This window comes from Lonchura striata, chromosome 2 (genome assembly GCF_046129695.1).
Source record: "Lonchura striata isolate bLonStr1 chromosome 2, bLonStr1.mat, whole genome shotgun sequence".
In the NCBI taxonomy this organism is placed as follows: domain Eukaryota; kingdom Metazoa; phylum Chordata; class Aves; order Passeriformes; family Estrildidae; genus Lonchura; species Lonchura striata.
Window position 1 is genome coordinate 77,491,702 of NC_134604.1, and position 17,629 is coordinate 77,509,330.

The following is a 17,629-nucleotide window of genomic DNA, read 5'->3' on the forward strand; positions in this document are numbered from 1 at the left end:
AGCCCAGGAGCTACAGAGGCTTTGAGGACAGGCAGTTCTGCCGCACTGAGGACCAGCAGTCTCTGTTACAGCACTTGATTTTATGCTGGTTTTAAAATGTTTGCAATGTTTTAAGCATTTGTCTGTCTTTCCTTAACCAGAATATAGAAATGTGCAAATAGGAAAGGAGAGGTAGAGAGACTCCATCAAAGACCATCCTCCATCCTACAACTGATGCCATAGGAGCAGCTGTGTGGGGTAATGTGAACTGGTATGGGGAGGTGCTTTGTTTTCACCATGGTTTGGTTTTTTGGTGGTTTTGGTGTTTTGGCGTGTTTTTATTAGAGGGGAGGTTGTTGTTTTTCGTTTGTGGGGTTTTTTTGTTTGGTTTTTTTTTTTTTTTAATGGCTAATACATTTGTTGCTGAAGGTTTATTTTTAGCTAGAAGAGAAATCATTGTTATGCCATGGCAACCAGAACTGGGAGGTAAGCTAGAGCAAAGTGGTCTGACTAAAATATATCTGAAAGCATTCAAGTTGATTAAATATCCTAAAAATAAAGATGATAGCTGTTAGGATAACACAATGCTGATGTTTGTGATTTAGAAACAAACAATTTCTGTTCTGGCATTTTTTTTTTTTTCTCCTAGTTACTGGCTGTGAAGGGAGGCCTGGAAAATCATTACTGATAGTTATAAATGACTAGTACTGATAAAGGATTTGCAAAACGGGTGGGATGTTCTGCTGGAGATGTGAGGAAATTAGTCTTTCTCTTTTAAGATACCATAAAACTCTCCTGCAACCCATGCTTGATGATCCAGCTGCAGCGCTGAGCAGATCAGCTGGTGGGAGGCAAAGGACCTTGTGGGTAGGTTTTTCCCTTCCTCACAGGGGCTTGTTTAATGTCTGCTAAGCAAGTCCTGGCTGCAGAGATCCTGGTGCTTATTGGGATGTTGGGGGTCATCCCTCGCACGTACCAGGCAGCATAACACCTCTGGGTCCAGATGACCATCATGCCTTGTGGTTTTCCAGCAGTGTCAAAGAGAAGAGCTGCACAGAGCCTTACCAGAGCCTCCAAACAGCCCCATCCCTGGCAGCCACCTTGGGATGCTGAGAAGATAGAATTGGGCAGTGGTCCCCATATATCCTCCTGCCTGGTGACTGGCTATTTTAGGCACCTCTGAACCATGGATGTGTCATTGAGTTCACATGCCAGCATGTGAAGACATTGTCCTTTTGATCTGAGAAAGATGGAGGGCCTTGAATACCTGGGCATCACGGGTGATCCCCAGCTGGTGTCTGCTGTGTGGGTCCCTCCATGCCAATAGATCTTAGGGTGGACCCCAGCAGTTCAGGCACTGGACCATGAAAACCAACCAAGGTAAACTGGAGCAAAGTCAGAACCAGATTGAGGGGCCCTGAGCCCAGGGGCTGGATTCTCCATCCAAGGGAGGTGGCTTCCTGAGAGAGGGAGATACCAACACAAGCCTGTCAGCCTCTCCTCTGCTTTTGTCTCTTCTCTTGGAGGCTCTTCCCCATCAGTGCCGGGAGGGAAATGGTTTCCATGAGCACTTCTTTAGGTTTTGGGTCTGACCTAAATGGGTAGGGCCCATTTTAGGCAGGGGAACAGGAGTAATGGAGCACACAGGTCCTACAGATGTTCATGCTCCTATTGCCATGAACAGATCCTGACTTGGTGAGGGATGGAGTTCCCTTGCTCTGGTCATGACTTCTGGGCTGTTCTGAGGCAGTCAGACTTCTGAACTCCAAACAGACATTGTCAGGTGTTTGGGACTGGAGGTTTTACTGTGAAGGCACTTCACTTTAGGCTGTGGTAGACCCATTCAGTCTGAAGTGCCAAGTCACTCAGACAGGAAGGGTCGTCAGATCTCAGATCCAACTTACGGCTCAGAACTAGGTCAGCAATGGCTTCAGACCATGTTACTTTGTCCTATTGGATGGTGGAAGCCTCCATTTACAGACACTGCACAACTTGTCAGGGCAACCGGTCCCATTGTTCAATCATCCTTGCATTATGTTTTTGTTTCTTACACCTAGTCAGGCCCAGCTCCAGGTTCTTTCATCCAAAATATTCTCCAATGGCAAATGCATTTTAACTCCTCTTTATACCCTCTTTCAATCTGTTAATTGAGCTCTGAAAGTCCTCCTTTCTTACTGGCCATGATCCTTGCAGAAGAATTCAACCAAAATTACAGTAGAAGCCCTGGAATTAAGACTTCTTTCCCAGCACCTCATAATTTAGTACTGCATAATTTTTGCCACTCAGATTCTATGTGGTTAAATCAAAAGCAAAAACACTTGGAGAAAATTGACATGGTCTAGAAAACACTTTAGGCCATATTGGCTTTCTTCTACTTGTGGCAAACTGTCAAGTATGAAATTTTGAATAACAATGTCAATATTTGTGAATAATTTACTATTTTCAAAGAGCTGTGCTGTAGTATGTTTTAAATTATATAAATAACAGAATTATTATATTTAGATTTTTGAAACTAATTTATTCTTACTTCTAGTTAACAAAGAATCAGTAAGGTCTGTGGGTTTTCTTAATTTTGAAATATATACCCAAAATTATATATGAATCTTTTTCAAAAGATGCTACATAATTATACTCTTCTTGACCTGTTTTTACAGATTTTTTTTCACCTTTTATGCACAGTGGTTGGATTGACCCTCTGTTCTGGTATCTATTTAGAGTTGTTTGACACCATGGGAAATACCCTTAATGAATACATTAGTAATTATGCACGCACTTAGAAAATCAAGCACAAAGGTGAATACCAAGTCTGAGCAAAAAAAATTTCACATGAATGTTTCAGAGGGCTGGCATAATTTCCTCCCTTTGCACAGGCTGCAGGAACATGAAGCATTTTAGAAAAAGAGACCATCTTTGGTCTACAAGAAGCTACAAAGAAAGGCCTTGATCCTGCAAGTGGCTTTGAGCAGATTTCTGAACCAGTGTGCATCTGATCGTGGCTGCATGAACAAAGGGCCCAATCACAACTCTGTGCCTCAAAATGTTCCTTTTCTGAGGGCTGCAAATCTAGATATGTTCGAGGGGAGTCATGCTCTTCCTTTTTCCAGGGTCTCCTTTCCCCTGTGATCCCCCTGGACACTCTGGTGTGCACACATTACTCATTACAGTTCATTAAATACTAGCAGCCACTGCAAGAGACAATGGTGGTTCTCCCTGTCCCAAGCTTAGTCATGTCCCTGTCCCATTTCCCAACCAGCAGAAAGGGAATTTTCTGCCAGTTTAGCTGCTTGAAGGGGTACAAGGACATTAGTGGAAGGTCGAGGGACTAGCAGGAATGGCTTTTTGTGGGCAGTGGTCATTAGCTGGGAGTGGATGTGTGATACCCCACATTTCTGTCACATCCAGGATAGGAGCCATGGCAGGCACTGGACCCAGGCTGGATGTCTATGTGCTGAGTGCACAGGTGTGACTTCAAAAGGTAAATATGGACCCAGATAAAAATGGCCTGAGCTTATGATGAGCCATTATCTTCAGGGTTTTGCTGCCTGAAGTCTCTAAGATGTTTTCCCCATGGCTGTGAAAAAACACATCATTTTTTCAGAGTGGCAGAACCAGGAAGGGAAGTATCTGTGGGGTCTCCTTCCCCCAGAGCTGCTACCAGGTGGGGCCAGGTCAGCATCACAACAGGGCAGACATCAAAACCCAGGTATTTCAGCATCCCCATCCTACCAAGGTGTCCACTTTGTATTTCCTTCTACTATACATCCCCTCCTTTCCTTGGGATGAGGGTCTGGTATGGTTATGGGGCCACAACCCCTCCCTCACCCAGGGCCTGTTGATGTGGCTGGTTTTGCTCCCTGTTTGTAAAGCTTTATCCAACACCTGGATTCTCAGGCATTGTGATAATGAAAATAAGATGAAATAGCACTTGGTTCATTTGGTGAAACTAAAATTGATTTTTAATTTTTAATAGGTTGACTCACCACTCGTGGGCATTGCAGACAGTAGTTAAAAACTACTTTGCACTGGAGTCAGAAAGTCAGAACTAATTAAAGAATATGTCCACAAAAGCACAGCTAATAGACTGAAGGGAAGACCTTAATTAGAAATTTGGGAGGTACTAACCCTTGTGTTAATAATGCTTAAATGACGTTTGGGAGCCGTGCAAAATAAGTAAACAGCTTCTCTCTGCATAGCTACAGTTGAAGACAGGAGACCAGAAGAACTATATAAATAGGGTCTGGATGCTGCCACTCCAGAGCTGCAACAGCCTCCTCCTGAAAGCAGTCTTCAGGATTCCTCTCTACCTAGTAACAAACAGCACTGCAGCACTTAAAAAAGTCTGTAGAGTAAGGCAGCAAGGTGACTCCAAGGACTGCAAGGCATGAGCAATAGTATGCAGAAGCTAGAACACCTCAGCCTACACAATATGACTTACCTCAGCTCCTACAGCAGAGCTCCAGGCACACCCTCAGTTATCTGGCAGACACAGCCAGGGCTCGGGAGAAACGTAACTGAAGCAAGAGAAGTATTTCAGGCATGTCGCCGGTGATGCAGTGATTTGGGTATGACCCATGCTGAAAAAATAACCAGGCTAGGAGAATTACATGTTTTACAACATTTCATTTCTATTAAGAAGAAAACTAAAATAAGAATCTGATTGTAATATGCCCCTCAACACAAGCCTGAAACTCTATATTAGCAAACCTGGACAGTACTGTAAATCAAAAGGTATGCTTTCATTGAACTTGCTGTGACAGACCCCAGCGTAATCAGCCCTGGCAAACCATCCCAAACTCCATCCATCCCCTCACTCCAGCCAGTTCCTGCAGCAGCAGCAGGACCTGTGTGGCTGGCACAGCTTGGGGGGGAGCCACAGGGATCCACGGGTGACCTGAGACCGGCTGCCACAGCACCCTCACCCCCATCAGCACCACCTCCCCTGGCACCTGGAGCCAGGGAAGGGAGAGTGGGTGCTGAGTGTGCTGCAGGAGCTGTCTTTTGACGAGAGCTGTCTTGGAGCTGAGATATTAAAAATAACAATCGACATGTTCAGGCACGACAGCTCTCATACAAAAGAAGTTCCGTGAATTTCACCATACCTTCTGTGTTGTGGCTGCCAGTACAGAAACCTACCTAAATTATCACATTGTCTGGGGGGAAAATAATCACACAGATTTAAAGTGTGATAAAATAATGCAAAGGAAAGGTTTCCACTAATTTTTAGCACATTATCAGGGGAACAAGACATATCCCCTTTCTTTTCTAATCCACAAAACAGGACTAGTCTGAAGTTTGAGGTGTTTATAATCTCTGAATGCTGTGAGCTACATTAGTCAAAAATCTCAAAATGTTGAGTTATCTATTTGCTGATGCCTGGCAGGGCACAGTTCTCGCATGTTTCTGGTTTTCATTAGCAAGCTAATTTTATTTAAATTTTGGGGAACTTTCAACTAATCATTTAAAAAATACTAAATGTGGGTAATTACATGGAGAACACACTAACAGCAGGCTTATCAGAAGTCTCAGCCAGGAGCATCCTTCAGTGCTCTGCATGTTCAGCAACTATTTCTCCCACCCCCACAAAGCAGCCACCATGGCGGGGGAAAGATGAGAGCCTAGTTACAGTCTGGAAACTGCATCTGAAGCATTTAGGGGTGTTCAACCTCTTTCACGTCTTTATTTGTGGAGTCTTGTCTTGGGGGCTGACAGGAGACTGGGCTGTGTTCAATTAATTTTTCTCATGAAATCCCTTGTTATGCATTTTGATGCCCCTATCTTTAAAGTCTAAAAGAAGTAACTCTTAGCACAAGATATTACTGGCCTTGAACAGCCATCAAAAACCTGCAAGATATGATATTGAAGTAACTTTTTATCATCTTCCACCTTCTTTTTGTAGTGGAGGGCCTGTGGTGACCCTACATTTTCCTATACTTTTAAAAGAATGGGAAACCTCACAGTAGAGCACTACCTGCTGCATCCCTGTTATTGAAGAGTGAATGGTCAAAATTTTGCCTAAGTCACAGGTAGGAGAGACCATTTGAACTGCTGCTTGATACAACTATTTTCAATCTGTGTTGTTGTAAAAAATAAGGTTGTTAATTTCTGTTAAAACAAGGTTGTTGTGCCCAAACTTCCCGCAGCAAAAATACAATAGACTTCAACGGGGGAGCTGGCATCTCACCACCAAGAAAAGCTGGGGATAATCAGTGCATGCGCCCTTGCTTCACTTCACAAAGGCCTTCAAGAGAAGAAATAAAAGGCAACATAGCAGGCTGGTATTAAGCAGCCTCAGCCATTCAGATACTTAGCTGAATTATCAACTTCATCTGAAAAGAATTTAAACCAGACCATTGATGGTAATTATCAACTGCACTTTGTGGGCTTTCAGTCTAATGAATACACAAATGAAAAATCAATGGAGGAGGCTTCCAAAAATGAACATGGCAACAATCTTGATCTTAGAATTGGCTCAATCCTCCCAAACCAGCTCTAAGGTTATGTTCCTACTGTACATTTCTGTTATTTCATTGCAGAGCCTTCCCTCTGAGGAACTCATTAGTCCTTTTATTCATAAAATAAATGCAAGTTTAATTTTCAAATTAAAAAAGCATTAAAATAATTACATCTTCAAATCCCCAGTTAAAAATGATAAGAGATCAAATCTGTCAAAGGCTGTAAATTATTCCCTATCTTCTGAGGGTCAGTTGAAAAATTTGCTCAGAATGAAGCAGCCACACTGAATAAAACTTTAAATAAAGAGGATTAAGCTCTGCAAACCACCAAACTCAGCTGAACTTGCAATTCAACATTATAAATTGCCAGCTTCATCTCTTTTTAGCTGGAGAAATACAATATACATTTGTCTTTGTTACAAAGAGGTTCTGCAGCTCTGAGATGAATACACTATGGACTAACAATGGCTAATCATGTCCAAAGGCTGGGGGAAGGCACGAATCCTGGCCCTTTGGGGTCATTTTGCAGGCTCTATTACCTCTGTATGGCACAGTCAGGCAGATACATACCTGGTATCAATTCTGAATTATGTCTTGACTGGAAACAGATCTTGGCAGGGAAAAAAATCCGTTTCAGCTAGACTTAATTATCTGTGAATTCTGAGGAATACTCGCTGCTTGAGAGAAAACTTGAGAAAATTTGTGCAACCACCAGTCAGAAAACCACACAGCATGGGGAGGCACTCCCAGCAGTCAGGACATGATTCTGAGGTGTGACGTGACTTATATTTCCTCCTTTCCTTTATCTTTTGCCCCAGGTCAAAACATTGGTCTATCTGCATCCTCCTGCTACTTCCACCACGCTGCTGAGTAGAACATTCCATGGCCCCATTGCTAGTGTGCGCAAGACAACCCCTTCCCCAGATGAAAAGAAAGCATTTAAATAACATTTGGGGGTTGAATATAATATTTAAATTGATTCAGGAAATCCTTTAGGTTTGTCCAGAATTCAGAAATAGTTTGATTTGGGATGGATCCAAAATGAAATGTTGTATTTGGTGTAATCACAATATTGTAAAAGCAGTGATTCCCACAGTTTCTTCCTCCTGACAGCAATTGAAGCTGATCTCACATGGCACATTTTGTGCTGCTGCTGCCTTCATTGATTAAATTTTTCTTCAACCAAGTAGTTGCATCCATATACAAGTAAGAGAAAAACTTGGAGTGATCTTTTAAGGAACTTCGGGTCAAGTCATAATTTGGCTGCCAATAGCTCAGAGGCAAACACATCTGCTATTCTCCACCTAGCAGCAGTCTATATGTATCAGCTTTCCAGCCGTAGGAAAAAAAATTGGCAATTAAGAGGCCTTGGGACAGAGAGATGTGGTTGGATACAGACTCAGTCTGTATTCCTAAAAATACTTGCTCTTAATTCCCAGCATCTAATACCTGCTCTTCACCACACTCAAAAGTGAGTGAAGAGCAGAAGCAGCAAACTTCTCGCAGCATCCCCACAGGTGCAGAGTAGCTCTGTTTGGACAATTACAGTTTCTTCCTCATAATTTTAAACTTGTCTCAAGATTCTGCTTCTAATTCTGTGTAATGTTATTGTCACAGGAACATCTTGTATGTTTGGTTAATCACTGCAACCAACAGAGGACTACTTATGCATTTCCTCATGTTCTGCCTCTTCTGGTGCTCACTGGTTTGTTTCTCGAAGCATGGCGTGATCAGCACTGAAACATGTTGAGGAAGCCAAGCTCACTATTTCCCTGGCTGCAGGCCACAAGAGCTTGGGGATGCTTCACCCACGTGGGATATGATGTCCAGATGATTGTGGTAAGACCATAGGGACTGGTTTTCTGCCACTCTGCCTGTCAGGGGTGATAATAGGCACTGCTGACTTTAATTTCTGAGGGCTGGACCACTTTTTTGAGAGGTCATTGAAAACTGGAAAGTCTAGGCATATGGAAGAGCAAAGGCAAAGGAAAGCAAAGTTTCTACAGTGCCTATTCCATTTTGATTTCACTGCTCTGACCACTTTGCACTTTTGAAGAGGCAAGTCTCCTGAAAGAGCTGCATCCTCTCCATGTGGGAAGTAGCTTGTTGGATGATTGCATTAATCTTGTCCCTCACCTGAAGCAGGTAGCTCAGAACAGCCAAATGAGAAGCACACGAAATCTGGTGAGCCCACATCAGTGCCTCCCCAACTGGGAGAGCTTCTCAGTTCCCATTTCTATGAAGTGGAGCAGTTAAGTATAGCTTATCCAGATAAAAGGACTTTCCTTCTGAGAACATGAATTAACAAGCAAGTTATAACTGGTGCTTGATTTTAAGCCTATGTCTCTAGCATATCATTAGCTGGGTTTCTCCTTCTTTTGGGTTTTTAAAGCCATGAAACCCACCACCCTGGTGAGATCTATGTGCCAATCCCAGCTGGAAAGTGTTGTGCCCCCACAGCACCCACCTGTGTCCTAGCATTCAAGCTTCTTTTCAAGCAAAATGTAGAAACAAGACCCACAGCAATGCAACCCTCATCTGTGGGAAAAGATGGGCGGAGAGCTACTAAAAAAAAAAAATGAAAGCTCTGCATTATAATAAGCCCTTGCTCTTGGAGACACATATAAAAGAAATTTCATGGTTTCTTGCTCTGAGAAGTGGAGTTGCAGTAGTTAAAACTTGTTAGACTCAGGAAGTTTCAGAGCAGTTGAAGGATGAGATCACTGTTGTTCAAACAGCCAGTAAGGCATGGTAAGGTAGGAAGGTGCTACTTCCTACCAGTTTGGGCATGGTAAGGTAGGAATCCACAACTATTTCCAGCCTTTGGTCAGCTGCCCCTGAGCCCACTGACCCCTCCATGGTGGAATACACAATGGAGCCAGAGCAGCCTGGCTCTTCACTGTTGACAGTGAAAGAAATGTGTTTTTCTCTGTAATCAGCTGCATGTAAAGTGTAGTAAAAAGTCCTTTGGAGAGAAGTTGTAGTTAAGATCATTTTAGACCTAATATTTCTCCAGCAGCTGTGCAGCACACTTTGAGCTTGACCCTTGCTTCTGTCACAAAGATGCACAGAGTAGTTCTAGAGGTGCAAAACCCTAGTGCACCAGCCTTTGCCTACCTCCCATATATCACTGCCAAGAATGCATAATTTAAAAGTAAAGGGAATAAATCTCTGGATGAAATAAAAATACCAGTTAAAGGGACCTCTTACAGGGTCACCACAGGGCAATTTGTCTTCTCATGTCTGGTCACCTGAACAAGATGAGGTCATCACCCTCTCTGGAGTCTTAGGAGGAGCCAACACAACTAACTTTGAGGAGAAGACAACTAAGTCTAGAGGTAACATGAAAGTGCAACGAGATTGACATGGCATTGTAAAGCCTGGAGTTGATCCTCTGTGTCCCCAGACTGCCTCTAGTGCCTTTATTGTGGAATCAATACTGATTAATGAGGTCTTAGATTAGCTTTATTTGAAATTATATTTGAGTATCATAAAGCAGAATGGTGCACAGGTTATTGCAGCAGCATTAGTATGTAATGACTTTGAATTGACCCATTCAGCTGTATAGAAATTTCACTTGAAGGAATTCACTCCTTGGGAGATTGGTTTCTGACAAAATGTAGCTGTGGCATAAGTGTTTATGGTTTCTATCTACATCTCCAAAAATAAGCTGATAAATTAACATCTCACCCCAAATTCTGTGTGGCTGAGCAATAGCCTGGGAAGGTTATGTTGAACACCAAGGTGGGCAGTGCTGAGCAACCAGATCATCCCCAGCCAAGCTGAGCAGCAGGAAGGGTTGCAGCCATCTGCCACACAGTTGGTTGACCCACCTGGGATTAATCTGTTCTTGAGTGGACATACAAGGAAAAAGGTGTCAGTGTCCTCTGGCCTACCACCACTAATTAACTGGCATTGTTGCTGATATTAATTGATATTCTTGCTGCTGCAGGAGAGAAGCCAGAAAGCAAGCAGGGCTGTCTGTCTCCTCTTTCTGAAAGTGAGCTTCTTGCAACATGGACTGAGATGTGTTATCCAAAAGGTGAGAAGAAGCTGTGCCCAGCCACTGCCCAAATGGCACCTGCTGTATGGCAGCATGGAGATTGCCAGTCCCACAGGGGATGCCAGTCTCATGGAGGATATGAGTCACACAAAGCAGGTTTGGAAAAGCCTTGCCCTCTGGCTACCAAAGCAAGGTAACCCTGACACAACACCACAGCAGGTGTGCAACAGATACATGGAAGAGTCAGAAAATTGGTACCTTTTGCAGACAGCTGTTGTTGTTTCAAAACCATGTAAAATGAAGACATTTGATCCATCTGACTTCACAGCCACTGTTAAACATCACTGCTGTAGCTGTCTGTCCATACAAGAACCCCAGTTTTTACAAATCAGAGATTGGCTTTAGGACATGATTACTCTGGCCCAACTTGTGCAATTTTTCAAGAACATCTGAGTAAAAAGAATAATTGCCTTATTACTTATAAACTCCAAAAGTGATGATGCTAAGGAAGCCTGAGACAAAAAACAGGACTCTGTTCCTCTTGGGACCGTGTGATGACTGATGCAAAACTCCCCAAAACAATCAAGCAACTTTCAGTGTGAGAAGATATTAGATAATGGTGACATTGACCCGCGTTTGCATTTGTGAGCGCCTCTTCTGTGCATGCTCTTGTCTCTTCCTTGGCTTATGTGAGCTGGGTTGGTGCAACCATCTGGAGCCAGGCAAACACAAGAGCCCTTCTGAAGTCCCAGAAGATGTGCTTGTGCCACCCCCTTTGCCAACAGAAGTGTGAGGGGGAGGAGATCACTTCCCTCGGAGAAGTCATGGCATTTAGCTGGAGTCAGTATGGTTTTCCATCAGCTGATCAGTTTGCAAAGGGAATGCCTGGCTACAAGCAAGTCACACAGAGAGGCCAAAACAAGATGGGGAAACGATAGACAGAGCTTGGTGGGGCGAGACTTGCCCTTTAAGCTGCCTTCCTGTGCCTGCCCTCCTGCAGATATTCTTTCCTTGAAGCCTCCTCCTGTTCCCTGGCTCAGAGAGCCTGCAGAAGTCCAGCCTACATTCGCCACATGTCGTGGAAAAATGAGTCAGTCATTAAGGCTTTTAACAATGACGGAAGCACAACTGACACACGTGTGTCTAGTGCGTGGGATAGGAGCAGCAGAAAAATGTTGTACTAGTGACTGATGTGCCAAATTTCATTTCACTTGTTGCAAAGAGAAATTATGTCCATTATCGTTGAGCAGGAGGCAATTTTTAATAGGTTATTTTGTTAGCTGCAATTTTATACTAAGCTGTTCCACAAATGAACCAGTCTGTGTTCTTACAGGAGAAAAAAAAAATATTTTTTAGAAAGACTAAGATAAATGAGGCATGTTTAGCTATTCTGGTTCATATATTTGATTTCTCTGTCTTTCAGGAAAGATGGGCATTTGATAGGAAACTTCTGTCATTTTTTCCCTCAGATTTGTAGGGGATGAATTTGCCTCTTATGTAATTATTCCCATGTACTAAAGTTAGTGGCTGCTGGTCTCACAATTGCAGAATGAAGATAGATGATCTTGAGCATGATTTGGGTGAGGAAGGAAAGGCCTTCTCATCTTTGTGCCAACTAGATCTAGGTGCTGAATTTTGCATGCTGTAGGGTTTGCCTGTATTTTGTTTGCTTGTTTTCAAGAAGTTTACAGTGCCTCTGTATCCTTCATTCCCAGTGAAGATCTGGGGCTTTTCTGGTATGTAAACATTCAGGTATTATTCTGCTTCAAGGTATGAATTATTCTCATAAATGACAGCTAGACTATCTCAGCCTAAGAAAGACATCTTCTTCCACTCAGTTTGGAGTCACTCTGTTAAGAGCAGGATCCTCAGGCTGGGTTTGCAGCCCTCCCTGCTGCTTCCACCTGCTTGTATCATCTTCCACCAGAAAAAAATTGCTCATTTTAGCAGATAGGGACCCAGTCACAATATATATGGACTGAAAAGTGTGAGAACCAGAGGGATTTTTTTCATGCCACTTTCCCTTTGTCCCTGGCTGTAGTTGTGGGGGACCCAGTGGTGCATTAAAGGATCTCAACTCACAGCACTAAAAACAACCATTATAGATCTACTTTCTTACTGTGCTGAGAAAGAAAGACCTGCAGAGTACCCCGGGCATCACCTGCTGCCCTGGTCAGACCCCTGCCCAAAAACCTCTCCCCTTGCCCCTCCCTTACTGCTGATTTGCATAGAAGGAGATAGCACTATGAGCTGTTCATGTTACCTCAAATCCAAGGGAGGCTTTGGGAAGTATATAGCATACATATACTATAATTATTATAAATATGCTAAATAATTAATTTGGGAAGTATATAGCATACAATTCTTTGTAACAGTTCTCTGCCATCTAGGAAAGGATGGTTTCTGGAGTGCATCCTGGTTGCTTAAAGAGAGCAGAGAATTTGTAGCTGGAATTGCTCAGGGCATACAAAGGCTCTGGCAGACTGAAAGCAAAACCTCTCTGCAGGAAACATTTGGCATCTCTTCTCCCCAGAAGCCCATATACCAGTGTACAAGGGGGCTCTGCAAATACTCCCAGCATATTCAACAGGAGCAGTCTATAGCTGTTTGCACTACATCTAACTGAGGCATCTTTTCATCTTTTTGCTATTCTTCTTTGTCTTGTATTACAGGAAAGCACATCAAGAATTAAGATACAATAATAGATTTCACAGCTTTTTTCTTCTTTTTTTTTAGCAGCTATTTTAGATATTTAGATTTATAACACCAAGTAGGGAACATTTTATGGGACCTCTGACTTAAAACATTGGCAACACATCATTGAAGAAGTCTGCCTTTCCTTTTCAAAAAAACATGGAAATATCAAGCTGGAACAGCCTGAGATGGTCAGCCAGCTGTCTGCTATTTGAATCCCATGAAAACTCAAATACAGCTGCAGGTTCAACTTTGTTCTGGTCAAATATGGCAGTCCTGGAACGTGCTCCTTTACACTGGGGCATGAATAGTGTCAAAATTAATGCTATTCTCTTAGCAGTATGGATTAAAAGCTGTTTGACAGCTCCCTAAAGGCATGAGTGAATGAGGAATTATTCAGGAGTGGATTTCTCTCTAAGGAGGTCCCACAAAGATCAATTACTGACTCTTTTTTTTTTTTTTTCTACTGAATATTTTAATCAGTGATTTGGGGAGAGAAACAAAAAAAATCACAAATAGGAAACATGCAAGTGGGGAAAAAAATCATGCACTACTTTGAGCAGAAGAAACCCAAGGGCATTTTAACACAGCTAAATATGAAATTGAAAACCTGTAACTGCAGAGTATAGGCTGTATTTACAGAACTCTATCTTGCAGGTATATTGAGATATCCTGGAAATGACCTGAGCATTTAAAATATGCCCACTGCTATTCAATAGCTCATGCTGCACCAGCAGGTCTGAACAAGCCTTGATCAGAGGCTGTAGAACAGGACAGGCTCCAGGAGGAGGAGTAGAAGGAGGAAGAGGAGGAGGATACATCCATCATACCTGCATCAAATATGATTATTGCCACAGTGGACTATCCATTACTTGTTACCTGGTCAAGCAGGACATTGAGAATATGAGGAGCGTTGAAGAAAAAAGCCAAAAGACAAGGAATGTGATCACAAAAATATGCTAAATAATTAAATAATCCAGAAACCCTATCAGTTTTACTTAAGCAAAAGGAAGAAATACGATCACAGTCTACAACTAGTAATGTAAGGAACAGAAGTTTGAAGGCTCTTTGTTCTGCAAAGAAAAGTGTAATGGCAGGCAGTGCCAGGTGTTGAAAACAGAAAACTTCAGATGAGAAACATGCCACAAATTATTAAGTATGTGAGTTCTCTGAGTTTGCTTAGCTTACTGGTTTCTAGAGTACTGGAAATTTTTAAATGAATTTAATGTCTTCTGGAACAGATGCTCTTGCTCCAATTAATTTGAAGAAAGCGTATCATCTGCCATATGCAGACAGAGAAATGGTCACTCACAGTTCCCCCTGGACTTCTGAGAATAAACCCCAAATTATTACCAATGCTCGAAACTTATTTGATGTAGCACAGAGCTCTGTCACCTATATGTGAGAACTGATACAACCATGTCCTAGTGCAAGAAGGGCTGTCTTGCTTGTTTGCTTGAGCTGAGACACATAAATTCTGCTTACAGCTTATTTTGGGCACCAGTTACATGGGCAGCATCCTTAGTGAGGGGGCTCAGGCTTCTTGTGCTCCCGCTGCTGCTGTCTGGGAGCTAGAGCAGGGCAGGCTGGCTGTGGCTGCTTGTGTCTCCTTGCCAGGGACCAGGGAGACACCCCACGCTTCATATGATCCTACCAGGATTTGTGAATAATAAAGGCTCACTTTGTAGAGAACAGCCTCGATGTTCTCCCAAATGCCGGAATTAGTTCTAGCACCATCCATGTGGCTCTTAGCAAAGAGAACAAAAGGTCTTGGAAAAAGCTCTTGAGCTAGTTCAGTGCAAAAAACAACACATTAACATATAAGAAAGGATGAGGCAGGAAGATTTTTGTGGTTAAATCGGTAACATCGACATCCTATGCAAACAGCATTGTTACGGTTTTTTTTTTTTTTTGTGCTCCCTTTCTTTTTTGGGAGTCCTGTGTCCTTGGTCAGAAGGAAATGCCATCCTGGGGTGAGAATACTCGAGGCAGAAAATGGGTTTTATTCATACTGAGAATCCCAAACCATGTCAGTGCTAACAAACTGGAAAAAAAAAAAAAAAGAAATTAGGAAGCTGGAATATGTGTAAGGCACGCAGTGAATGACACACTGCTAATAAAACTAATTCTCACTTTGAACAACAGTGGATCTCACAGGCTTTTCTTTGAACAGGAAAGCCTGAATGAACTAAGATATTGTGCATCTCATATAACCTTTGTGTGTGAATGAATCATAGTTCTGGTACAGAAAGTTAAAAAGAGATCTTTTAAAAAACTTATAGTGAGTTAACCATAAAATTTCCACTTAAATCATGCAATAAGTTCTTTTTATTAATCTTTACCTTTCAAATTGACCAGTACTATTCCCTATTGTTTTGGTCTCGTTTTATTTCCTGTGTCAAGCCAAAAAGCTGGAATTTGAAGGTTTCTTTAATGTATGCTGTGTGTTGATATTTGCATAACAGTAGCTTTCAGGAAGGCTCTTATTTTCCACAAACTGCACAGCTTCCTCACACGGTATGAAAATCTTGATTGGATTTATTTCCCATTAAAAATTCTGTCCCTTAGGCACACAACCCTGCAGATAGATCAGCAAACCTTCATTTTCATTAACAGCCCCATTGAGGTAAGCACGGCAACCAAAGGGTGTTGGGTGTAAGCACACACAAACCCAGGCTCTCTTGTGTGATTATCCATTCATAGCTCAGACAGATGAAGGATGGGGGCTAGAACAAGGGGGATGCCCCATGACAGCTGTCTGCCACAGCTCTCAGCTGTGAACCTAGGCTCTGTTTGAGAAATGACCCTGTGAATGGTCCAACAATGCTCAAAATATTGATGTCTAGTGTCATATTTGACCTGCACAGTGTGCAAAACTTGGTTGTATTCATTGTGGACAAAACAGGTTTTTCCCAAACATTAATATTCTTCACTAGTTAGTTTTGACAGTAAGTGATAATTAATAGATAGTGCTAATCTAGTACTGAGAAATTCTTCTGCATTTCATGTTGATTAAATTATAGGACTTCCAGAAATAGATGTAGTATTATATAATGTTATTATATATAATATATAAGTTATTAATAAGTCCAACTGAGAAAAAATAATTAAATCATCATTACACTCTTATCACAGGTCCAAAATACAGACTTCACTGAAATCTAAAGAGAAATTATTATCTACACAGAGAGAATTACCAGTGAGGTTAGAGCATGGTTCATTGCTTCTGTTAACTGAAGAGTTTAAGGCAGATAATTTACTTCACAACTGGCATATTAGGTTGCTCAAGCTAAGCTATTGCTCAGTGTTGCACCATTTTTGTTAACAGACGTCTGTAGAAGAAATGTTTAATCTCCTGAAGTTAACAGTAAAACTCTCACTGAAATACCTTCAAATGAGGTGCAGACTTTCCAAACCTATTTGTGTTTTGGAACTGGAAAATCACTGTTTGCATCAAACCTTCTCCCAATGCAGAGGGAGCACCGACAGTGCTCCAGGGTACTTCCCACTGTTCCATGAACAAGACAACTTACTTTTGTCCTGCCAGCAGCTTGTGACAATCATCATCATCATCATCATCTTCTTCTCAAGCGTGGTGCACCAAGGTCCATTTCCCTTCCCCACACCACAGATCAAGTGTGCTGGCCATGTGGCAGCAGCTCTCTGGATACAGAGAGAGGCACACAACTTTCCCAGGCATCATCCTGGAAAAGGCTGTGAGAAGATCAGAGAAAAGAATGATAAACAATCCTTATCTTCACTTGCTGCACCTGTTGTTGTGAACATGTGGAATGTGTTATGGAGATTTGTTTCCCAAAGGGTGGTTTCTTGACTGGCCAATGGTGATGGTGTTTGGATTGAAGGACCAATTGGTTCCACCTGTATCGTGACTGTCTGTAAGGGTGATGGGTTTCTTAGTAAGTATAGTAGAATAAAGTGATTGATCAGCCTTCTGAGAAGCATGGAGTCAATGCTAATTATTACCCAGCCAGGGGTGCACTGCTGCGACGACACTGGCCATGCTCTGCAGAAGCCACAGATGCAAACTCCCTGGAAGAAGGGTGCCCTGTCACCCTGCCAGCTCTAACGTGCCTCTCCGTGATGCACTCAGTATGTACCACAAGCTCTTAGAAGTCTGCCTGCGTGCTGACCTTGGACATCTTCCCTCAGTCTTTTGGTATAATATATACAGTGCAATATCTTGAATCTTCTTCTTTGCCCATTCCTCATTAGGCAAACCACATATTATCATAGCAAGCAACCCTCCCAGCAATAATTATTCCAGCCATTAGGTCTTTTTCAGCCTTCATTACTCAGTCACACAGATTTGCCTTATGACTACATTTGTTACTCTTATTTGGACACATAAAGACATGCAGTATGTGATGATGACTCAGACGTCATTATCCTCAAAATGATTGTCTTTAAATACATGGAGTCTTTCAGCATCCATATACAGTCCTCACTCTGCAATTCACTTCCTGCAATAATATTTGAATGC

At 42.3% G+C, this 17,629-nt stretch overlaps 1 long non-coding RNA gene across 1 annotated transcript; it reads left to right on the forward strand.

Moving 5' to 3' along the window:
• Nucleotides 1-448: 448 nt before the first annotated feature.
• Nucleotides 449-5,910, forward strand: LOC110470578 (uncharacterized). Its single transcript, XR_002465442.1, has 3 exons — nucleotides 449-465; nucleotides 3,382-3,454; nucleotides 5,876-5,910. It is a non-coding gene; the product is annotated as an uncharacterized LOC110470578 (long non-coding RNA).
• The last annotated feature ends 11,719 nt before the right edge of the window (nucleotides 5,911-17,629 follow it).